Source organism: Felis catus, chromosome B1 (genome assembly GCF_018350175.1).
Source record: "Felis catus isolate Fca126 chromosome B1, F.catus_Fca126_mat1.0, whole genome shotgun sequence".
Lineage (NCBI taxonomy): Eukaryota > Metazoa > Chordata > Mammalia > Carnivora > Felidae > Felis > Felis catus.
The window spans coordinates 58,111,155-58,136,447 of record NC_058371.1 but is presented as its reverse complement, the minus strand read 5'-3'; the positions used below and the strand labels follow the sequence as shown (position 1 = coordinate 58,136,447).

At 38.4% G+C, this 25,293-nt stretch overlaps 1 long non-coding RNA gene across 1 annotated transcript in view; it reads left to right on the top strand.

Moving 5' to 3' along the window:
* Nucleotides 1-616: 616 nt before the first annotated feature.
* Nucleotides 617-25,293, top strand: part of LOC123384878 — a 169,989-nt gene continuing 145,312 nt past the window's right edge. The window contains exon 1 of the long non-coding RNA XR_006596590.1: nucleotides 617-762. This is a non-coding gene — a long non-coding RNA (uncharacterized LOC123384878). The remainder of the gene's footprint in view (nucleotides 763-25,293) is intronic.

The following is a 25,293-nucleotide window of genomic DNA, read 5'->3' as shown; positions in this document are numbered from 1 at the left end:
TGGCCAGGTTTTCTCATCAGGTGTGGCTGGGGGCTATGCTCAGTAGATGCAGGGCTATTAATTAGCTCCCTTGCCTGGGCCAAGCAGGAAAGCTAACCAATCAGCCTCAGGTGTTGCTGGTCAGGCTTTCTGATCAGGTGGGGCTGTGAGCTACACTTAATAGATGCAGGGCTGTTAATTAGCTCCCCTGACCAGGTAACACAGGAAAGCCAGCTCCAAGCAGCTTCCAAAGTATTCCCAGTTATGCCTTCTGGTTAGACGGGGCCAGGAGCTATACTCAGCAGTGGATGGGGCTGTGAATTAGCTCCCCTGCCTGGGGGGGGGGAGTGGAAAAATAGCTCCATGTCCGGCAAGAATCTTTGTGGTTTTGACTCAGGCCACCCTATACCCCAAGTTCCCTGGCCAAATGGTGCCACTGGCTTTGCTCTGTGGATGATTAGCTATGTCTGCTGTGCTCTTTGCTTGAGCGCTGCTGAGCTCAGCAGCTTCCAGGTGTTCTTGCTAGCCTTTCTGATCTGGCAGGGCTGGGAGCTACACTCAGCCCTGGACTGTGCTATGACAGTTCCCCTGTCCGGGGTGGGGTGGGGTGGGGTGGGGTGGGGTGGGTGGTTGGACCAGGGCCCAGCACCGGCAAGGCTCTTCATTTGAGGACCCTAATCTGGCTGAACTGTGCTCTGCCTAGTTCCCTGGTGAACTGCACCACCATCTTGGCTCTGCAGATGAGCAAAACTGCCAGTTGGAACTACCACTTGGACACTGCAGGTAGGAACTTGGTCTGCCGAGATATGAGCACTGGTTGTTGCAAGCTCGGCCTGCTTGTCACAATGAGATTTCTAGTGGTCAAGCCTCACAGACTGTCCCACATCCTCCATGAGGTGAGGCCAGAGTGGGGCCTCCTAAGAAGCCACTCAGCACTGGGGGAGCTGGATGTCCAGCCTGGGCTCTTTTCCTGCTGGAAAACAATGGGTTCAGGGGAGATCTCAGATGGTGTGGTGCCAGCCTATGGTCAGTGTGTAGCTGCTCCTCTTAGCCTTCTGATGCAATCTGTCTTGGTCTCAGTGATACAGGGGGTGCTTCAGCCTCTCCCCATGTTCTAGGATTTTCTTAGTGGTGTCTTATCCATGAATAGTTGTTCTTCATTTTGTGAAGGGGAGCAAAGTTGGGAATGACCCATGTTGCCATCCTGGTGGCATCACTTAAAGGATACTATTTTTTAAAAAATGTCAAATGTTTTCTTATGTTTCTTCCATCCTTTCCATATGCCTTTTGAGTTGGTTATCAATCCTTGTCTCAGAGGACTCATGATGTTGCAGAAAAGCAGAGAAAGGTTTTTGGATTTCTAAAGAATTGGCTTTTACTGGCAAAAAAATAGGTCCCAAAGGAAACATTGATGATACAAGAGTAAGTCTTCCTATCCACATTCTTTTCTGCCTTTCCAGGGTTGGGGAAAGAAAGGACCATTGTACTCTAGAGTGTTACAAGTTACAGAATACATGTAGCTGTGTTGTTTGGCCTCACAGAGGTCCTGCATATTCCACCACAGGGGAGGAAGCAGCAGTACATTTGCAGAAGGCGATAAATTACCAACTCAGATGGGCCAGACAGAAGGGCTACTGCAACAGAATTGAGTTCCTTCCATGAAAGAGGCCAGGAGAGAATAAGAGTTTCTTCATTTGCAGCCAGCACGAAAAAAGGATGAAAAAAGGCCAGGTGGTTTCCCCCTCTCTCATGGGTATTATATATTCACCTGGAATTCCTACACAACTTCTGGCCAGCAGTTATGATGAACTTTCCACCACAGAGCAAAAGCTTACAACAGAAACTTAGTTCAGTTATAAGAGAAAATAATCACACACTCGAGTAGATGGACTAAAATGTGTACACTATGCACTTATATAAACTAGTTGTTTGCAACCTGAGTGACCCTAAGTCCTCCTACTTTCTTGAGTCCCCTTTCCTTCAACATCTTGATAAAATGACTCAAACGTCCATCCCTTGCATTAAATTTAGCCACCCTAATGTCTCTGCGTATTCTTGGGAATTACATTTTCTGGACGGTTTGCCTGGATTTCTTCCACTGAATTCTTTTTCTCCTTCTGCTAACTGCTTTCCCTATTCTGTACACTGGACACCAATTTCCTAACTTCCTCTATCCCTTGAATGCATCACTAACCATGGTTGATGAGAACTGCAGCTTTTTAAGGAAGGTTTGAGGCAATGGAGGGGAATAACAGCAAAAATTACTGCAAGCCATTACTGGAAATGGAACATAAGATATTAGAGTCCTGAAAAGTCATTGTTTCTTTCAGTATCTTTTAAACACCTTATCTGTTCTACCGAGAACACTTGGAGTCAAAAATCCTAGCAAATATTTTCTGGAATGGGGTTTCGAAGCATTCTGTACTTTTCAAAGGTATATTTTATAATGGTAAAAACTGTTTTGGGGAATAATCTGAGATGAAAGAAATGAAGAGTTCCAAAAGGTAGTCACTATGCTAAAATACTTCTACAGTATGGCAGGGTGAGATGCTTACCAGTCAACAGCCTTAACATCAGTTCTACTGTGCTTTGTGCTGTCCTATAGTTTGCCTGCATATATTACACCACTGTGTTTGCAGCCCATGTAGAAATGTCAGTAATTCACCTTGGCACTTTTCCCGTGTCCGTTGCTGGGTGCACACCATGCTATCATCATTCTTCAAAATGCCATTTCTAATGGTATACTCTTCATTATACCCAGGACCCTGATCCTGAAAGGTCACAGGTTGCACCACACGGCAAGCTTGTTTCACCTAACCTTTGGTACTGCTGAAACTTATTAAGAGAGTGAGTCCTCTTAATAAGTACTACACAAAGACAATACCTATTCCTAACACGAGCCCTAAAAAAGTCTATTGAACTTTCCACAGAGGTGATAACAGAAGACATACCAGCCTCCCTCCTCTGTCATTAACTGCATTGAAATTCAAAGAGAGCAACTCCAGAAGCATTGAAACCTGGTGCTGTGGAGTTGTCTAATCAATGTAACTGTTCAGCCTTGAATAAATTAACACGAAGCAATGTCAGCTCACTGAATCCCAGGAAATCACATCTTATGGAAGAGTAATTAACTTGCTAAAACTATGAGAGCAAGAGATGCCAAGATTTGTTTAGAAGATTTTCAACCCTATCAGAGATCACACTAGAAGCCTGTGTGTCAGCATGCGTGCTGACAGATTCCTCTTTGCAAAATGAGTTGGAACTTGTAGGCAGAGACAACCAGTGCTCTTAAGTTAGGTTATAGTGAATCAAAAAGAAAAACACTGGAAATCTCCTTGATGTATTACTCAGAAAGGAAAATGACCCTTGTCACTCAGTGCTCCATCATTTTATGGCCTTACTCTGAACAATCGTGTACCCTGAACACTTGTCACTCAAGCCTGTCTTCTTTGGCTTTTTAGTATAGATGCCACTTGATCTTCACAAGGGCTGGTGCAAAATCATATTCATCTTTGCATCCGGAGTGGCTAACATATTATCTTGTTTATGGTGAATTTACAATATATGTGTGATGTGGAATAGTATTCCTAAGTTAGCGTCTGTTCAGGAGATTGGAGCATAGTGACTGACTCATATCAGCAGTAAGAATACAGATAAATAGAATAATCAGAAGAACGAAGAAAAGTCTAGTTAGAATAATTGTATATATTGCTGTTGTTAACTCAGTTATGCTTATACATGTGCTTTGTCAACACATTCCAAATACACTGGTTGCCTTTAGAGACAGGGATCTCTCTCCTGCCTCAGATCTTGCTGCATATTCTTTCTCTACTTAGGCATTTAAAGTAGCTGTTATATAAATGGTACAGTTTGCATCTATTATGTATAAGTGATAGAAAACTGACCATTGTTTGCAAATGCCTCTTTCATTAATAATATTAAGCTTTTGTGGATCAGGGGAGGAATTTTCTGGACCATTGTCAGTTTACTAATATTTAGGCCTCACAACCATGTGTCTTAAGCTTGGGGTTAGGACTGTATAGTACAGTAAACACGATCAATTTATACCATGGTAGCTGTCCTTGTTTCAGAGACATGGATAAAAAAGGAGGCCCTACTTGCGGTTTTAAACTCTAACCTGCAGAGTGATTTTGAGTAAGGCACTGAATGGGCCAATAATAGTATCTACTTTATGGTTTATTGACCATATTAAAGTGAGATGGTATAAAGTAATTAAAACAGGGAATGACACATAGCAAGAACTTAATGCTAGTGCACTGCTATTGACATATACTGTTATTTTTATTGACATTTAGCTTCAACTAAGTAATCAGGGGATAAAACATATCATCTATGAAGAAACAGGGAAGAGAACACAAAAGCAGACTCATGGAGATTCCCCTGGGTGATCAGTGAATTGAAATTCTGATGCTTTTTGTGAAATCTGCACAACCATTAATATCACTGTTCCCAGTGATCTAACTGGATCTTTAAAATCATCCAAAACATCAGATCATTTTTTTTTATCAGCCTATTGTTATTTATTGCATACACATGACCTCAGGAGGTATAAATATTTGTTCTATCAATAATTATCCTGAAACCACTGTGAGACAATGAGTAGTATACTCCTTTAACAGATGGTCAAACCGGAAGGAAAGTTTTAATAAGAAATGCATAGCTTCATAGTGTTTTAGAAAAATATTTTACACAGACTTGAAATTTGTGCTACTCCAAAATACTATGCAACTCTAAAACAGCTGTCAGTGATTTCTTTGTGGGGAAAATGAGGTCTGAGTTTCTTGCCCAATCACTATTATGGTTGTTTACCTCACATCCCTTGAGTGTGTGGTACTATGCTGTATGCCGAGTGCTTGTTTTCCAGGCATTTTGTCCTAAAAATGTTAACGTTAACCTTCCTCTTCTAACATTGGAGAAAAGTTAACTTATCTACATTATATACCAAATAATGAATATGAGTGGTTTAGTGGCCATCCAAATAATAATAAAAGAACGGTGCCAGATATGACTTTGTTCCTTACTTTTGGCACCAAGATTCTTACAGGTATCAGGCAGCCATGTTTTTAGGAAAAGACTAGACCTCTTCCTGGTCTTAGGGCTCTATAACAATCACGATGGTCCCATTTTCCTTGGTAGTTTAGCGCCATTAATATGATGGTGCTTATGATGATGCTGATAAAAATATTCGTGAATATTTGCTCTGTGCTTATTATATGCCTGGCACCAATATATGCATTTTACATGTTTTAAATCATTTGATCCTATGATGTTTTTCTTTTCTGAATACGAATTTTGCTTTTTCCTATGAGGGGATGTAAAACACAAAGTGAGAGAGAACCTTAAGTGATTTATGGGCTGTTCAATTAACCAATTCTGAAACAAACTTACCACCTAAGATTATTAAATGTCCTTTCTGTTTACACTGTAGTTTTGTTGAGTCTTCTGTTAATTGCAGTTGAAAGCCTAACTGACATGGACTTTGCATTAGGTTCTTTCACAGATTTCTCTGACAAAGGAACTCACTTTACACCAAGAGAAGTAGGGCAAGGGGATGATGCTCATCGGATTTGAAGGTAATGGCAAAGCCTGGTAAAGCACAGGTTAGGAGATAAAGCCTTAAGAAATTGGCCTGTTCCCTATAGGATACGCTTACTGATCTCAACTAGTGATCAATAATAGTGCGTTTCCTCCCTTAGTCACGACATATGGATATAGGGACAGAGGGTGTTAAATATGAATGACACCTCTCACTATTACAATAAATTGCCCACTTACAAAAATTTTGCTTCTTCCATGATTTTGAATTCTTCTGGTTTAGAGCTCTTAGTACTCAAGGGAGATATGTTTCTATCAGGAGACATTAAGAAAGATCCCTATAGGGATGCCTGAGTGGCTCAGTTGGTTGAGTGTCTGACTCTTGGTTTTTGTTCACATCATGATCTCACGGGTTTGTGAGAGCCTCATGTCAGGCTCTGTGCTAACAGCACAGCTTGGGATTTCTCTCTTTCTGCCCCTGTCCTGCTCATGTGTGAGTGTGCACCTGTGTGCTCTCTCTCTTTCTCTAAAAAAAAATAAACATTAAAAAGAGATCCCTTTAATTAGAAGCTCATAAGAACATCTGGTCATTTGGGGCTTCTCATGTCACTGAGTGAACAGAACAAAAAGATGTATGGTGTAGAGTTAGATAATGAATTCTGGCTACCAAGGAGAAATGGATTTCTTTCACACAATGGGGCAGGCAGGATGTGGATGGAATTAAGGGTACACACTGGGATGCCTCCTAGTACTGCTGTGTCCAGAGATAAAATTTAATAGAAGACTTTACACACCTAGTACCCAGGAGCTCAGATATGTCAGAAATGAAGGTTTAGGTCAATAATTTGGGTAGAGAACCCTGATGAGTTGGGTGCTAGCTGAAAGCAGAGGGGATGTGTAACAGATGGTGCTGGAAGAAAGTCATAAGTATCAACTATGGCTTCGTGACCAGTTGCTGAAATAAGAACTGTAGCATCTAGTCTTATTTTCTTTGATAGTTAGCATATATATTTATAAGTTTATAAGTTACTATAAACTTAATCTAAATATAACTTATTTTCCTTTGTCTTCTTTCATACACAACTTTACGTGACGTAGTTACCAGTTAGACTATAAATTGGAGAATATAGAGACAGGGTTGTAAAATAAATACTGAAGGAATAGACAAACCCAGAGATACTGGATTTAGATCTGGATGCAGAAGTTGTGGCCTCGTGTTGCTTCCTTTTGGGGACTGGGTAAAACGTATTTTTGTCTAATAAGGAAATGGATAATGCTTAATGCTAGGCAGAAAAGATTTTTAGAAATCTTAGTATGTTTTGTTTTAATAAATTATTTAAATAAAAGTGCGATATATATACAGGAAAACCGAAAAACCATATGTAAACACCAAAAAATATTTTTAATTCTAATTAAATGTTATATTAGTTTCAGGTATAATATAGTGAGTCAACACTTCCATACAACACCTGGAACTCATCACAAGTGTACTCCTTAATCCTCATCACCTGTTTCACCCATCCCGCAACCACCCTCCCTTTGGTAACCATCAATTTATTTTTTATAATGAAGAGTTTGTTTCTTGGGGCGCCTGGTTGGCTTAGTCGTTTAAGGTTAAGCATCTGACTTCTGGCTCAGGTCATGCTCTTGCGCTTCATGGGTTCGAGCCTATGGTGGGTTCTGTGCTGACAGCTCAGAGCCTGGACCCGTCTTGGGATTCTGGGTCTCCCTCTCTGTCTGCCCCTCCCTCGCTCACGCTCATGTGTATGCGCTCTTCCTCTTTCCCTCTGTCTCTCTCTCTCTCAAAAATAAACATTAAAAAAGAGTTTGTTTCTTGATTCATATGATTCTTGAATCACCACACTTCAGTAAATACCACCAAAGTCAAGAAATACAACATTGCCACTATCTCAGAAACTTCTCTTGTAAATACTCCCAATGAGCAACACCGCCACTGTCTCCAAATTTAACCACCATCTTGTCTTCTAAATGCATAAATTAGTTTGCTTGTTTCTGAACTCTTTATTAATAGAATCATACTGTTTTTAATTATTTTGTGTCTCATTTCCTTTGCTCAATATTATGTTTGTGAGATTTGTTGCATATAACAGTAATGTGTTCATTTTCATTTCTGCATAATGTGTAGAATTTTAATGAATGTAGCAGTGTTCTCTTATTTTCTTTGCTGTAGAGTATTCCATTTTATGCTTGCTAGTTGGATTTTCTTGTAGATTTTTTTTTTCACTTCAACTATAACACTGCTTCTTCCTTGGTCTCCCGTCTCTTGGCACCCCTGCGGATTTTGGTAATTACTTATGTAATTACCATAATTACATAAGCCAAATTTAAAAAATTAATACCTTTCTATGTATATACATATCCTAGTGGTTCTGTTTTTAGAAAACCCTGCTAATAAACCTGGCGTTTAATTTTTAAAATTAAAGATATATGTTGTATTAGATTTGTCAGTTTCAAGCAACAGAATCTGACTGAGTAGGTTATGTTTTTCATAAGCCCATTGAGTAAGCCCTGGACCAGAAGAGGAAATAGGTTGTCTGGTGGCTTCAGGATGGGTCATCTTATTTCTCTGCTCCAGGAGATCATCAGAGGAGCATTTAGTGAGCATTCATAGCAGTCACTGCTGAGTCTGGGTTTCCATCAGCCAACCAAGCAAACAATGCCTATGTAATTTTCTCAAACATTCATTGAGAAACTCTGACAAGTGTACTCATATTGATAAATGTAGTCCAATCTAAATTATTCATTTTCCCCTTTTTTCCATCTCTTAGAATCTATTATTATATATATTTCCTGCTTCCTTTTTTAACTTTTTAAATTTTTTTATGAATATAATTTATTGTCAAATTGGCTTACATACAACACCCAGTGCTCATATCAAAAAGTGCCCTGCTCAATGCCCATCACACATTTTCCCCTGTCCCCACCCCCATCGACCCTCAGTTTGTTCTCTGTATTTAAGAGTCTCTTGTGGTTTGCCTCCCTCCCTCTCTGTTTGTAATTATTTTTTCCCCTTCCCTTCCCCATTGTCTTCTGTTAAGTTTCTAAGTTCCACATATGAGTGAAAACATATGATATCTGTCCTTCTCCGACTGACTTATTTTACTCAGCATTATACCTTCCAGTTCCACCCACGCTGCTACAAATGGCATGACTTCCTTCTTTCTCATTGCCAAGTAGTATTCCATTGTATATATAAACCACATCTTCTTTGTCCATTCATCAGTTGTTGGGCATTTAGGCTCTTTCCATAATTTGGCTGTTGTTGAAAGTGCTGCTATAAACATTGGGGTACACGTGTCCCTATGCATCAGCACTCCCATATCCCTTGGGTAAATTCCTAGTAGTGCTATTGCTGGGTCATAGGATAGTTCTATTTTTAGTTTTTTGGGGAACCTCCATACTGTTTTCCAGAGTGGCTGCACCGGTTTGCATTCCCACCAACAGTGCAAGAGGTTCCCGTTTCTCCACATCCTCACCAACATCTGTCTGTAGTTTTCTGATTTTTTCATTTTAGCCATTCTGACCAGTGTGAGGTGGTATCTCAGTGTGGCTTTGATTTGTATTTCCTTGATGATGAGTGACATTGAACATCTTTTCATGTGTCTGTTGGCCATCTGGATGTCTTCTTTGGAAAAGTGTCTCTTCATGTCTTTTGCCCATTTTTTCACTGGATTATTTGTTTTTTGGGTGTTGAGTTTGATAAATTCTTTATAGATTTTGGATACTAGCCCTTTATCCAATATGTCATTCTCAAATATCTTTTCCGATTCCATTGGTTGCCTTTTAGTTTTGTTGATTGTTTCCTTTGCAGTGCAGAAGCTTTTTATTGAGATGAGGTCCCAATAGTTCATTTTTGCTTTTAATTCCCTTGCCTTTGGGGATGTGTCGAGTAAGAAATTGCTGTGGTTGGGGTGGCTGGGTGGCTCAGTCAGTTGAGAGTCTGACTTTGGTTCAGGTCATGATCTCGTGGTCTGTGAACTCGAGCCCCGCGTTGGGCTCTGTGCTGACAGCTCAGAGCCTGGATCCTGCTTCGGATTCTGTGTCTCCCTCTCTCTCTGCCCCTCCCCTGCTCATGCTCTCTCTCTCTGTCAAAAATAAATAAACATTAAAAAAAAAAAAGAAATTGCTGGTGCAAAGAGGTTGTTGCCTGCTTTCTTCTCTAGGGTTTTGATGGTTTCCTGTCTCACATTTAGGTCTTTCATCCATTTTGAGTTTATTTTTGTGTATGGTGTAAGAAAGTGGTCAAGTTTCATTCTTCTGCATGTTGCTGTCCAGTTCTCTCAGCACCATTTGCTAAAGAGACTGTCTTTTTTCCATTGGATATTCTTTCCTGCTTTGTCCAAGATTAGTTGGCCATACATTTGTGGGCCCAATTCTGGGTTCTCTATTCCATTGACCTATGTGTCTGTTTTTGTGCCAGTACCATACTGTCTTGATGACTACAGTTTTGTAGTAGAGGCTAAAGTCTGGCATTGTTATGCCTCCCACTTTGGTATTCTTGTTCAATACTACTTTGGCTATTCGGGGCCTTTTGTGGTTCCATACAAATTTTAGGATTGTTTTTTCTAGCTTTGAGAAGAATGTTGGTGCAATTTTGATTGGGATTGCATTGAATGTGTAGATTGCTTTGGGTAATACTGACATTTGAACAATATTTATTCTTCCAATCCATGAGAGTGGATTTTTTTTCCATTTCTTTGTGTCTTCTTCAATTTCCTTCAATAAGCTTTCTATAGTTTTTGGCATACAGGTCTTTTACATCTTTGGTTAGGTTTATTCCTAGGTATTTTATGCTTCTTGGTGCAGTTGTAAATGAGATCAGTTTCTTTATTTCTCTTTCTGTTGCTTCATTATTGGTATATAAAAATGCAACTGATTTCTGTACATTGATTTTGTACCCTGCAACTTTGCTGGATTCATGTATCAGTTCTAGGAGTCTTTTGATGGAGTCTTTTGGGTTTTCCATGTAGAGTATCATGTCATCTGTGAAAAGTGAAAGTTTGACTTCTTCTTTGCCAATTTTGATGCCTTTTATTTCATTTTGTTGTCTGATTGCTGATGCTAGGACTTCCAACACTATGTTAAACAACAGTGGTGAGAGTGGACATCCCTGTCGTGTTCCTGATCTCAGGAGGAAAGCTCTCAGTTTTTCCCCATTGAGGATGATATTAGCTGTGGGCTTTTCATATATGGCCTTTATGATGTTTAAGTATATTTCTTCTAGCCTGACTTTCTTGAGGGTTTTTATTAAGAAAGTGTGAATTTCAGTCAGCCAACCAAGAAAACAGTACCTATGTAATTTTCTCAAAAATTAATTGAGAAACTCTGACAAGTATACTCATATTGATAAATTTAGTACAATCTAAAATTATTTATTCCCCCCTTTTATTCATTTTTTAGAAACTGTTATTATACATATTTCCTCCTTACTTTTTTTAAAAATTGAGATATAATTGAAATTTAACATAGTATTAGTTTTAGGGATACAGCATGACTTGATGCAGGTATATACTGAGAAATAATTACCACGTATGTTTAGTTAATATCCATAACCACACAAAGGTACAACATATTTTTTCTTATTATGAGAACTTATAAGATCTACTTTCTTATCAACTTTCAAATATACAAAACAGTATTGTTAACTATATTTGCCATGTTGTATTTACATCCCCCATAATTTACTTATTTTGTAACTGGAAGTTTGTACCTCTTGACTCAACCTTCACTCATTTTGTGCATCCTGCATGCCCCACATCTGACAACCACCAACCTGTTTTCTGTGTCTACAGCTTTTTTTTTTTTTTTTTAGATTTCACACATAAGTGAGATCACACACTATTTCTTTATCTGATTTTTTTCACTTAGCATAAAGATTTCAAAGTCTATCTATCTTGTCACAAATGGCAATATCCTTCTTTTTATGGTTGAATAATATTCCATCATATCTATATACCACATCTTTATCCATTTTTTTCTTTTTTGAAAGGGAGAAAGAGAGAGAGAGAGAGAGAGAGAGAGAGAGAGAGAGAGAGAGAGAGAGAGAAAGAGAGAAAGAAAGAAAGAGAGAAAGGGAATCTTAAGCAGGCTTCATGCCCAGTGAGGAGCCCGACTCAGGGCTTGATCTCCCTACCATGAGATCATGACCAGAGCTGAAATGAAGAGTCTTATCCTTAGCTGATTGAGCCACCCAGGCACCCCCATTTATCTTCTGATGGACATTTAAGTTGTTTTCATGTCTTGGCTTTTATAAATAATGCAGTTGTGAACATGATGATACATACATGTTTTTGAATTAGTGATTTTGTTTCCTGCAGGTAAATACCCTAAAGTGGAATTGCTGGATCACATGATAGTTCTACTTTTAATTTTTTGAGGAAATTTCATATTGTTTTCTATAGTGGCTGCACAAATATACAGTCCCACCAATAATACAAAAGGGTTCCCCTTTTTGCCACATACTCACCAACACTTGTTATTGCTTGCCTTTTTGATAACATTCTAACAGGTGTGAGGTGATGTCTCATTGTGTTTTTTTTTTTAAGTTCATTTATTTATTTTGAGAGAGAGAGCACAAGCGGCAGAGGAGGAGGAGGAGGAGAAGGAGGAGGAGGAGGAGGAGGAGGAGGAGGAGGAGGAGGGGTTGAGAGAGAGAGAGAGAGAGAGAGAGAGAGAGAGAGAGAGAGAGGGAGAATCCCAAGCAGGCTCCACACTGTCAGCGCAGAGCCCAGTGTGGGGCTTGAACTCATGAACTGTGAGATCATGACCCCAGCCAAAATCAAGAGTCAGATGCTTAAACGACTGAGCCACCCAGGCTTCCCTCTCATTGTGGTTTTGATTTGAATTTCCCTGATGATGAGTGATATTGGACACTTTCTCATGTACCTCTTGGTTCTTATAGTTCTTAGTAATAATGTTACTATGTGCATTTTTGTACATGTTTTTTTTGTATACAAATATAATATTTTTTTTGGTCATAAATCTAAGAGTGGAATTGCTGAGTTAAAGAACATGTGTATATTCAATGTTAGCGGTTACTGCCAGATGGTCTTCCAAAATAATTATACCCATTTCCATTGCCGTCAGGAGTGCATGAGAGTTTCAGATGGCACAAAACCTTATCATGCTTAATATTCTCAGACTTTGAAAAAAAGTAAACCTTTTTTTCAAATGTGGCATGCTTATAGAAATGTGCAGTCATAAAAATACAGTTAGATGAATTTTAATAAGATAAAAACATCTGTGTAGCCAGCATCCAGCTTAAGAAGTAGTTTATTATTGGGGCACCTGGATGCCTCAGTCAGTTAAGCATCCAGCTCTTGTATTGGCTCAGGTCAGATTTCACAGTTTGGGTTGGAGCCCCACATTAGGCTCTGCACTGACAATGGGCTCTCCTATCTCTCTCTCTCTGCCCCTACCCCACTCGCTTTCTCTTTCAAACTAAATAAATAAACTTAAAAAAAAGAGAAGTAGATTATTATCTATACCCCAGAAGTGCCCCTTTGTCCATTACTCTTGTTTACCTTACCTGAAAGTACTTCCCTATTCTGTCTTCTGACCCCATTGGTTAGTTTTGCTTGTTTTGAAATATATATAATATCTATAATATAGAATATATATATAATATACAATACATAAAATATATTATGTTATATATAACATATATACATAAATGTATATATACACATATATGTTATATATAACATAAATACATAAATGTATATATACACATATATGTTATATATAACATATATAACAGATATATAGACACATGTTATATAACATATATATAACATATATGTATACATATGTTATATAACATATATACATATATGTTATATATGTATATATGTTATATATACATATATGCATACATATATAACATACGCATATATAACATATATGTATACACATATATGTCATAGAACATATATAACATATATGTGTACATATATGTTACATATATGTTGTACATGTTACAGATGCTATATATAACATATATGTATACATATGTATGTTATATATAACACATATAACATATATGTTATATATGTTATATATAACATATATATAACATATATAATATGTATATATATGTGAAATATATATAATATGTATATGTTTTATATATATATATATATATATATATATATATATATGGAATTATACAATATGTACTCTTCTGTGTTTGGCTTCCTTTGCTTAACTTTATGTTTGTGAGATTTTTCTGTGGTGGCTGTACATAGTCACAGCTTTGCTGCATTATATTCCATCAGATGAATACCTCACAGCTTACTTCTCTTTTCTTTTTTTTTTTTTCAATATATGAAATTTATTGTCAAATTGGTTTCCATACAACACCCAGTGCTCATCCCAAAAGGTGCCCTCCTCAATACCCATCACCCACCCTCCCCTCCCTCCCACCCCCCATCAACCCTCAGTTTGTTTTCAGTTTTTAACAGTCTCTTATGCTTTGGCTCTCTCCCACTCTAACCTCTTTTTTTTTTTCCTTCCCCTCCCCCATGGGTTCCTGTTAAGTTTCTCAGGATCCACATAAGAGTGAAACCATATGGTATCTGTCTTTCTCTGTATGGCTTATTTCACTTAGCATAATGCTCTCCAGTTCCATCCATGTTGCTACAAAGGGCCATATTTCATTCTTTCTCATTGGCACATAGTACTCCATTGTGTATATAATCCACAATTTCTTTATCCATTCATCAGTTGATGGACATTTAGGCTCTTTCCATAATTTGGCTATTGTTGAGAGTGCTGCTATGAACATTGGGGTACAAGTGCCCCTATGCATCAGTATTCCTGTATCCCTTGGGTAAATTCCTAGCAGTGCTATTGCTGGGTCATAGGGTAGGTCTATTTTTAATTTTCTGAGGAACCTCCAGACTGTTTTCCAGAGTGGCTGCACCAATTTGCATTCCCACCAACAGTGCAAGAGGGTTCCCGTTTCTTCACATCCTCTCCAGCATCTATAGTCTCTTGATTTGTTCATTTTGGCCACTCTGACTGGTGTGAGGTGATATCTGAGTGTGGTTTTGATTTGTATTTCCCTGATGAGGAGCGACGTTGAGCATCTTTTCATGTGCCTGTTGGCCATCGGGATGTCTTCTTTAGAGAAGTGTCTATTCATGTTTTCTGCCCATTTCTTCACTGGGTTATTTGTTTTTCAGGTGTGGAGTCTGGTGAGCTCTTTATAGATTTTGGATACTAGCCCTTTGTCCGATATGTCATTTGCAAATATCTTTTCCCATTCCATTGGTTGCCTTTTAGTTTTGTTGGTTGTTTCCTTTGCTGTGCAGAAGCTTTTTATCTTCATAAGGTCCCAGAAATTCATTTTTGCTTTTAATTCCCTTGCCTTTGGGGATGTGTCCAGTAAGAGATTGCCACGGCTGAGGTCAGAGAGGTCTTTTCCTGCTTTCTCCTCTAGGGTTTTGATGGTTTCCTGTCTCACATTTAGGTCCTTTATCCATTTTGAGTTTATTTTTGTGAATGGTGTGAGAAAGTGGTCTAGTTTCAGGCTTCTGCATGTTGCTTTCCAGTTCTCCCAGCACCATTTGTTAAAGAGACTGTCTTTTTTCCATTGGATGTTCTTTCCTGCTTTGTCAAAGATGAGTTGGCCATACGTTTGTGGGTCTAGTTCTGGGGTTTCTATTGCATTCCATTGGTCTATGTGTCTGTTTTTGTGCCAATACCATGCTGTCTTGATGATGACAGCTTTGTAGTAGAGGCTAAAGTCTGGGATTGTGATGCCTCCTGCTTTGGTCTTCTTCTTCAAAATTCCTTTGGCTATTCGGGGCCTTTTGTGGTTCCATATGAATTTTAGAATTGCTTGTTCTAATTTCGAGAAGAATGCTGGTTCAATTTTGATTGGGATTGCATTGAATGTGTAGATGGCTTTGGGTAGTATTGACATTTTAACAATATTTATTCTTCCAATCCATGAGCAGGGAATGTCTTTCCATTTCTTTATATCTTCTTCAATTACCCTCATAAGCTTTCTATAGTTTTCAGCATACAGATCTTTTACATCTTTGGTTAGATTTATTCCTAGGTATTTTATGCTTCTTGGTGCAGTTGTGAATGGGATCAGTTTCTTTATTTGTCTTTCTGTTGCTTCATTGTTAGTGTATAAGAATGCAACTGATTTCTGTACATTGATATTGTATCCTGCAACTTTGCTGAATTCATGTATCACTTCTAGCAGACTTTTGGTGGAGTCTATCGGATTTTCCATGTATAATATCATGTCATCTGCAAAAAGCGAAAGCTTAACTTCATCTTTGCCAATTTTGATGCCTTTGATTTCCTTTTGTTGTCTGATTGCTGATGCCAGAACTTCCAACACTATGTTAAACAACAGCGGTGAGAGTGGGCATCCCTGTCTTGTTCCTGATCTCAGGGAAAAAGCTCTCAGTTTTTCCCCGTTGAGGACGATGTTAGCTGTGGGCTTTTCATAAATGGCTTTTATGATGTTTAAGTATATTCCTTCTATCCCGACTTTCTCAAGGGTTTTTATTAAGAAACGGTGCTGGATTTTGTCAAAGGCCTTTTCTGCATCGATTGACAGGATCATATGGTTCTTATCTTTTCTTTTATTAATGTGATGTATCACGTTGATTGATTTGCGAATGTTGAACCAGCCCTGCATCCCAGGAATGAATCCCACTTGATCATGGTGAATAATTCTTTTTATATGCTGTTGAATTCGATTTGCTAGTATCTTATTGAGAATTTTTGCATCCATATTCATCATGGATATTGGCCTGTGGTTCTCTTTTTTTTACTGGGTCTCTGTCTGGTTTAGGAATCAAAGTATTACTGGCTTCCTAGAATGAGTCTGGAAGTTTTCCTTCCCTTTCTATTTCTTGGAATAGCTTGAGAAGGATAGGTATTATCTCTGCTGTAGACGTCTGGTAGAACTCCCCTGGGAAGCCATCTGGTCCTGGACTCTTATTTGTTGGGAGATTTTTGATAACCGATTCAGTTTATTCGCTGGTTATGGGTCTGTTCAAGCTTTCTACTTCCTCCTGATTGAGTTTTGGAAGCGTGTGGGTGTTCAGGAATTTGTCCATTTCTTCCAGGTTGTCCAATTTGTTGGCATATAATTTTTCATAGTATTCCCTGATAATTGTTTGTATCTCTGAGGGATTGGTTGTAATCATTCCATTTTCATTCATGATTTTATCTATTTGGGTCATCTCCCTTTTCTTTTTGAGAAGCCTGGCTAGAGGTTTGTCAATTTTGTTTATTTTTTCAAAAAACCAACTCTTGGTTTCGTTGATCTGCTCTACAGGTTTTTTAGATTCTATATTGTTTATATCTGCTCTGATCTTTATTATTTCTCTTCTTCTGCTGGGTTTAGGCTGCCTTTGCTGTTCTGCTTCTATTTCCTTTAGGTGTGCTGTTAGATTTTGTATTTGGGATTTTTCTTGTTTCTTGAGATAGGCCTGGATTGCAATGTATTTTCCTCTCAGGACTGCCTTCACTGCGTCCCAAAGCATTTGGATTGTTGTATTTTCATTTTCGTTTGTTTCCATATATTTTTTGATTTCTTCTCTAATTGCCTGGTTGACCCACTCATTCGTTAGTAGGGTGTTCTTTAACCTCCATGCTTTTCGAGTTTTCCAGACTTTTTCCTGTTGTTGATTTCAAGCTTCATAGCATTGTGGTCTGAAAGTATGCATGGTATAATTTCAATTCTTGTATACTTATGAAGGGCTGTTTTGTGACCCAGTATGTGATCTATCTTGGAGAATGTTCCATGTGCACTCGAGAAGAAAGTATATTCTGTTGCTTTGGGATGCAGAGTTCTAAATATATCTGTCAAGTCCATCTGATCCAATGTGTCATTCAGGGCCCTTGTTTCTTTATTGACCGTGTGTCTAGATGATCTATCCATTTCTGTAAGTGGGGTGTTAAAGTCCCCTGCAATTACCACATTCTTATCAATAAGGTTGCTTATGTTTATGAGTAATTGTTTTATATATTTGGGGGTTCTGGTATTTGGTGCATAGACATTTATAATTGTTAGCTCTTCCTGATGGATAGACCCTGTAATTATTATATAATGCCCTTCTTCATCTCTTGTTACAGACTTTAATTTAAAGTCTAGTTTGTCTGATATAAGTGTGGCTACTCCAGCTTTCTTTTGGCTTCCAGTAGCATGATAAATAGTTCTCCATCCCCTCACTCTCAATCTGAAGGTGTCCTCAGATCTAAAATGAGTCTCTTGTAGACAGCAAATAGATGGGTCTTGTTTTTTTATCCATTCTGATACCCTGTGTCTTTTGGTTGGCGCATTTAGTCCATTTACATTCAGTGTTGTTATAGAAAGATACGGATTTAGAGTCATTGTGATGTCTTAATGTTTTATGCTTGTAAGGATGTCTCTGGTACTTTGTCTCACAGGATCCCCCTTAGGATCTCTTGTAGGGCTGGTTTAGTGGTGACAAATTCCTTCAGTTTTCGTTTGTTTGGGAAGACCTTTATCTCTCCTTCTATTCTAAATGACAGACTTGCTGGATAAAGGATTCTCAGCTGCATATTTTTCTGTTCAACACATTGAAGATCTCATGCCAATCCTTTCTGGCCTGCCAAGTTTCAGTAGAGAGATCAGTCACGAGTCTTATAGGTCTCCCTTTATATGTTAGGGCACGTTTATCCCTTGCTGCTTCCAGAATTTTCTCTTTATCCTTGTATTTTGCCAGTTTCACTATGATATGTTGTGCAGAAGATCGATTCAAGTTATGTTTGAAAGGAGTTCTCTGTGCCTCTTGGATTTCAATGCCTTTTTCCTTCCCCAGTTCAGAGAAGTTCTCAGCTATTATTTCTTCAAGTACACCTTCAGCACCTTTCCCTCTCTCTTCCTCCTCTGGGATACCAATTATGGGTATATTGTTTCTTTTTAGTGTATCACTTAGTTCTCTAATTTCCCCTCATACTCCCGGATTTTTTTTTATCTCTCTTTTTCTCAGCTTCCTCTTTTTCCATAACTTTATCCTCTAGTTCACCTATTCTCTCCTCTGCCTCTTCCATCCGAGCCGTTGTGGTTTCCATTTTGTTTTGCATTTCATTTAAAGAGTTTTTCAGCTCCTCGTGACTGTTCCTTAGTCCCTTGATCTCTGTAGCAAGAGATTCTCTGCTGTCCTCTATACTGTTTTCAAGCCCAGCGATTAATTTTATGACTATTATTCTAAATTCACTTTCTGTTATATTATTTAAATCCTTTTTGATCAGTTCATTAGCTATTGTTATTTCCTGGAGATTCTTCTGAGGGGAATTCTTCCGTTTTGTCATTTTGGATAGTCCCTGGAGTGGTGCGGTGGACCTGCAGGGCACTTCCCCTGTGCTGTGGTGTATAACTGGAGTTGGTGGGCGGAGCCGTAGTCGGGCCTGATGTCTGCCCCCAGCCCACCGCTGGGGCCACAGTCAGACCGGTGTGTGCCTTCTCTTCCCCTATCCTAGGGGCGGGATTCACTGTGGGGTGGCATGGCCCGTCTGGGCTACTTGCACACTGCCAGGCTTGTGGTGCTGGGGATCTGCTGGGATGGGTAGGCAAGGTGCATGGGGGCAGGAGGGGCAGGCTTAGCTCGCTTCTCCTTAGGTGATCCACTTCAGGAGGGGCCCTGTGGCAGCGGGAGGGAGTCAGACCCGCTGCTGGAGGGTTGGCTGTGCAGAAGCACAGCGTTGGGTGTTTGCGCAGAGCAAGCAAGTTCCCTGGCAGGAACTGGTTCCCTTTGGGATTTTGGCTGGAGGATGGGCGAGGGAGATCGCACTGGCTAGCACCTTTGTTCCCCAACAAACTGAGCTGTGTCTTCCGGGGGCTCAGCAACTCTCCCTCCTTTTGTCCTCCAGCCTTCCCGCTTTCTGAGCAGAGCTGTTAACTTATGACCTCCCAGATGCCAAGTCCTGCTTGCTGTCAGAACACACTGGGTCTGGCCCCTCTGCTTTTGCAAGCCAGACTTGGGGTCTCTGCTTGACCGGCGGGCCGCTCCTCTGCCCCGGCTCCCTCCTGCCAGTCCGTGGAGCGCGGACCGCCTCGCCGCCCTTCCTACCCTCTTCCGTGGGCCTCTCATCTGCGCTTGGCTCCGGAGACTCCGTTCTGCTAATCCTCTGGCGGTTTTCTGGGTTATTTAGGCAGGTGTAGTTGGAATCTAAATGATCAGCAGGACTCACGGTGAGCCCAGCATCCTCCTACGCCGCCATCTTCCTAGAACCTCCCAATTTTTTATTTTTAAACCTTACTTCTCTTTTCTATTATTGATAGACTTGTGGATTGTTTCTAGGTTTGGTTATTAAAAATAATGCTGTTATTCACATTCTTATATTTTTCTTTTTGTGAATACACACACACACACACACACAGACACACTTCTGTTTTGTATATACTAGAGTTGCTGGGTCATAGAATATGTATATGTTCAGCCTTAATTAACACTGCTGGCTAGTTTTTCAGAGAGATTTTGCAAATTTACCTTTCATTAGCAATATGTGGGAATCCCAGTTGCTTCACTTTCACATCAATAATTGGTATTATCAGTCTTTTTAATTTTAGCACATTCTCCTAGGTGTGTGTGGTAGTCTTAATTTAAAAAGAAAATTTGTACTTCCCTCATGACTAATATGATTGAGCACTTTTTGTTTATTGGTCACTTGGATCTCTATATTTGTGAAGTGTCTAGGTTTCTTGCTCATGTTTCTATTTGTGTGAGTGTTCTTTACTTATTGGGTTTTAGGAATTCATTATATACTTTGGATAAGAACCCTTTTTGCATGCACTACTATAAAAAAAATCTTCTTATACTTTGTGACTTTATAATGTCTTCTGATTTGCCAAAATTGTAAGGTATTTTCCTTTTTGTCCTTTAGTCTATGGCTAGTGACTTTGGATACTTTAAAAAATTATCTGTCTACCCCAAGGACCTGAACATATTATTCTATCCTGTCTCTATAAACTTATCATCTAGCATTCAAATTTAAACTTAAAATTCACCTGGAATCGAGCACATGCGCGCACGTGTGTGTGTGTGTGTGTGTGTGTGTGTGTGTGAGAGAGAGAGAGAGAGAGAGAGAGAGGATTCAGAGGACAAGTTGATTTATTTGTATATGCATATCTAATGAATCCAGAACTATTTATTTAAAGAATCATCCTTTCTGAAATGTTCTCTAGCACTACTTTTGAAAAATACTGGTAAAAATTTAATTATGGAAAGTCAAAGGAGGGGTATATACTGGGCAGTTATTATTTTTGGCTGGCTAAAATCTGAGCCTCTTCTAAAGATTATAGAATCACACTTTAAAATGTAGACTTCTCATCCAATAAAAATGATAGCCATATAATTCTTTATGAGGAAGATGTAGGCATGTGACTTATGCTTTGCTGATCACATTCAATAAACCACGATTTGAATCAGACTTCAGTCACTTGAAGATGCAGAGACTACAACAGAATTCATTTTGAAGATATGTGTCACCACATGCAGCATAAAATAGGTTTTTGCAAAGTTACTAATGTTCAGAGATTGTATTTGGTAAAGTAAGTAATTACACCGTAGAATATAGAAATGAAATTCTCAAGATTGCAGCTGAGGATGGTAATTGCGACAAATAGATGGTGGTTTTAACTCTTGGTTTAACGATTTCTTATCTGTGTGACCTTAGGATCTTCTAAGTCCAGTTTTACTGATTTTAAAATTTCAGAATGAGAATACTAGTACAAATTTTTAGTGATTTGGTAAGGATTAATAATGAAGGATATGAAACATCAGGGTCATTGACATGCTATGCAGTCAAACACAAAATAGTTGCTCAACAAATGGTATCTTTGTTGGTCAAGATCTTAATCAAAATGATGGGACACCTAGGTGGCTCAGTTGGTTAAATGTCCGACTTCGGCTCAGGTCATGATTTCGCAGTTCTCGAGTTGGAGTCCCACACTGGGCTCTGTGCTGATAACTCAGAGCCTGGAGCCTGCTTCAGATTCTGTGTGTGTCTCTCTCTCCTTCTACTCCTCCCCCGCTCACTCTCTGTCCTTCTCTCAAAAATAAACATTAAAAAAAAGATCTTAATCAAAATGAAAATGTGGTTTCAATTACCTTATCAATATAAGGGAATTTTCATTTAGTTGTTGCTAAGAAAAATCCCAAAAAACTGGGCACCTTATCCTTGGTCATTAAATTAACCAATTTATAATACTTACAAGAAGCACAACAAAAGATTTAAGAATACTCAGTTCAAATTCATTATAATTACTGGGTATAACAATCTCTTAGGTGATTTGCAAGTATTTTTCTTCATGTATTTTTCATAATACTGACTGAATTCCTAGTTTAGTTCACTTTAGTTAAAAAATTTTTGAAGCAAATACTTATACTGGTATTATAAATGTGATAAAGCTCATTATAAGATGTACAAAAAAAGCAGATAGGTTCAAAGTTCAAAAAAAATATCCTAAATTTCACGACTCAAAATAATTGAATTTTAACCTTGAGTCATCATTGTTTTAGACATCTTACTAAATATATATGCAGACAGACAAATGTATACTTTTCTCTCTCCATGTCTCAAGAATGTGTATGTGTGTGTATATATATACATATACATGTATATATATGTATATATATATATATGTATTTCACATAAGAGCCATAGAATAATTTAATAACACTAAAAATAATGCTCTTTTAAAGTAAAATGTATACAATTGTACTTAATTGAAACAAGAAGTTGAAGTGGAATTGCTGGAATCAACAAATTTCAGATAAAGGATAAGGTTTCTTTATCAGAAGAGTTATTAGCCCCTAACACTATTCTTTTTTTTCTTCAAAGATTTTATTTCAGTTCAAGTTAGTTAACATACAATGCAATATTAGTTTCAGGAGTAGAATTTAGTGATTCATCACTTACATATAAAGCCAGTGCTCATCCCAGCAAGTTCCCCTCTTAAAGCCCATTCCCCATCTAGCCCATGTCCCCACCCACCTCCCTTTCCATCAACCCTCTGTTCTCTATAGTTGAGTCTCTTATGGTTTGCCTCCCTTTCTGTTTTTTATCTTATTTTTTCTTCCCTTCCTCTCTGTTCATCTGTTTTGTTTCTTAAATTCCACATGAGTGAAATCCTATGGCATTTGTCTTTCTCGGGCTGACTTATTTCGCTTAGCATAATACACTCTAGGAACACTATTCTAATGTTAACTAAAACAGATTAGGAAATCCATTAAGACATTTGAATCATTTTTTTTCTTAATCATATAACATGGTTTTAAACTGATGGTAAAGACTGACTCTGTTTTGAAAGTTAGAGTGATTAATACAGTGATTCTTTGTCGCATCTCTTTCTCTTGAATCTCCTGATTTAGATTTATGCTATTTTTACTTTCTTAGAAATATTAGAAGGTTTTTATTATATTTCAGAACCATCATCTCCCAGCCATTCTGTTTCAACTCTATATTTTATAGTCAATGTTAATTCTTAATCCTTTCAAGCCAACTTCTTCCTTCTGAGATTTTTGTATTTGGTTTTTCCTTTGCTCATCAATGTTTCAATAGTATGTTCAAGAAAGCCCAGGGATCTTGTGTGCTTGGGAAAGTCTGCTATTTGCTCCTCTATTTGAGTAACCATTGGGTCACAATTATGATTTTGGGTCATGATTTTTCCCCCTGGATTTTTCTGGGGACATTTTCCATTACTTCTAGCTTTTGAATGTTACTATTGAGTAACATTGAGTAACTGTTGAGTGTGAAGCCAACTTGATTTCTTTTTCTTCTTAAATGTCAACTTATATTTCCTGCTAGGATGCTTCAAGAATTCTAACTTTATCTTTGAAATTTAGTAACTTAACGAGAATATGAGTCTTGTTTATTCTTCAAACTTTTTTCATGTTGAAGGCATATTTTACATTTTTTATTTCAGTTTTGTTCTACATTTAGAGAAATGCTTCTGTATTATTTCTCTGTGTACCTTTTCTGTTGTTTTTTTTTTAATGAAAGATGTCATTTATCTGTCCTTTACATTTAATTTCTTTCAATTTGCTATAAGTCTGTTGCCATATTTTGCCCTCTTTGCTTTTCTAGGCACTTAAAGACATTCTCCATGCTATTGTTTTCAATTTTTAAGTTTTTTTATTTCTATTTCTAATTTACTGATTAGATCTATAATGATGAAAATATTTGTGTTCTCACTTTTCATCTTTAGCTCTTCAGCTACCCTTTCTGTTTTATCATTTTGTCTTTGAGCTCTCATTTTATTGAATTCATTTTCTTTAAAGTTCTTTAAAAAAATTTTTTTTTCAACGTTTATTTATTTTTGGGACAGAGACAGAGCATGAACGGGGGAGGGGCAGAGAGAGAGGGAGACACAGAATCGGAAACAGGCTCCAGGCTCCGAACCATCAGCCCAGAGCCTGACGCGGGGCTCGAACTCACGGACCGCGAGATCGTGACCTGGCTGAAGTCGGACGCTCAACCGACTGCGCCACCCAGGCGCCCCTTTTTTTTTTTTTTAATTTTTTTCTTCAATGTTTATTTATTTTTGGGACAGAGAGAGACAGAGCATGAACGGGGGAGGGGCAGAGAGAGAGGGAGACACAGAATCGGAAACAGGCATTTTCTTTAAAGTTCTTAAAAAAATGTTTTTTTAATGTTTATTTTTGAGAGGAAGAGAGAGAGACAGAGCACAGGTGGGGGAGGGTCAGAGAGAGAAGGAGACAGAGAATCCAAAGCAGGCTCCAGGCTCTGAGCTGTCAGCACAGAGCCTGATGCGGGGCTGGAACTCACGAACCACAAGATTATGACCTGAGCCTAAATTGGTTGCTTAACCGACTGAGCCATCCAGGCACAATTTTAAAGTCTCCTACTGTATAAAATACTTGAGGGAAATTAATTTTGTATATTTATTTTTATTTATTTTTTATTTTTAATATTGAAGTATATTTGTCACCAATGTTATATTAGTTTCAGGTGTACAGCATAGTGATTTGGCAATTCTATCCCTCATGCTCATCATGATAAGTGCCGTCACCATCTGTCACCCTACAATGTTATTACAATCTTATTGACTATATTCCCATGCTATACTTTTCAGTACAGCATGGGAATATATTTATTTCCCATGAGTTATTTATTTTGTAACTAGAATTTTGTACCTCTTAATCCCTTTCACCTGTTTTACTCATCTCCCTGCCTTCTCACCCTCTGGCAATTACCAATTTCCTCTCTGTTTTTGTGAGTCTATCTCTATTTTTTGTTTTTGTTTTGTTTTTTGATTTTTGGTGTGTGTGTGTGTTTGTTTTGTTTTTTAGATTCACATATAAGTGAAATCATATGGTTTTTGTCTTTGTGTGCCTAACTCAATTTTGTTGTTTTCTTTATGACTAGATACTTCATGTGTCATTCACATGCTAAGATTTTTTTAAACTCTAGTCTGCATTATTTCTGTAACACGTGTTTTTATCTAGTTCATGGTTGACAGGGAACTCTGTTTGGAAGTTTTTTTTTTTTTTTTAAACGTTTATTTATTTTTGAGACAGAGAGAGACAGAGCATGAATGGGGGAAGGGCAGAGAGAGAGGGAGACACAGAATCGGAAGCAGGCTCCAGGCTCTGAGCTGCCAGCACAGAGCCCGATGCGGGGCTCGAACTCACGGACCGCGAGATCGTGACCTGAGCCGAAGTCGGACGCTTAACCGACTGAGCCACCCAGGCGCCCCTGGAAGTTTTTTTTAAT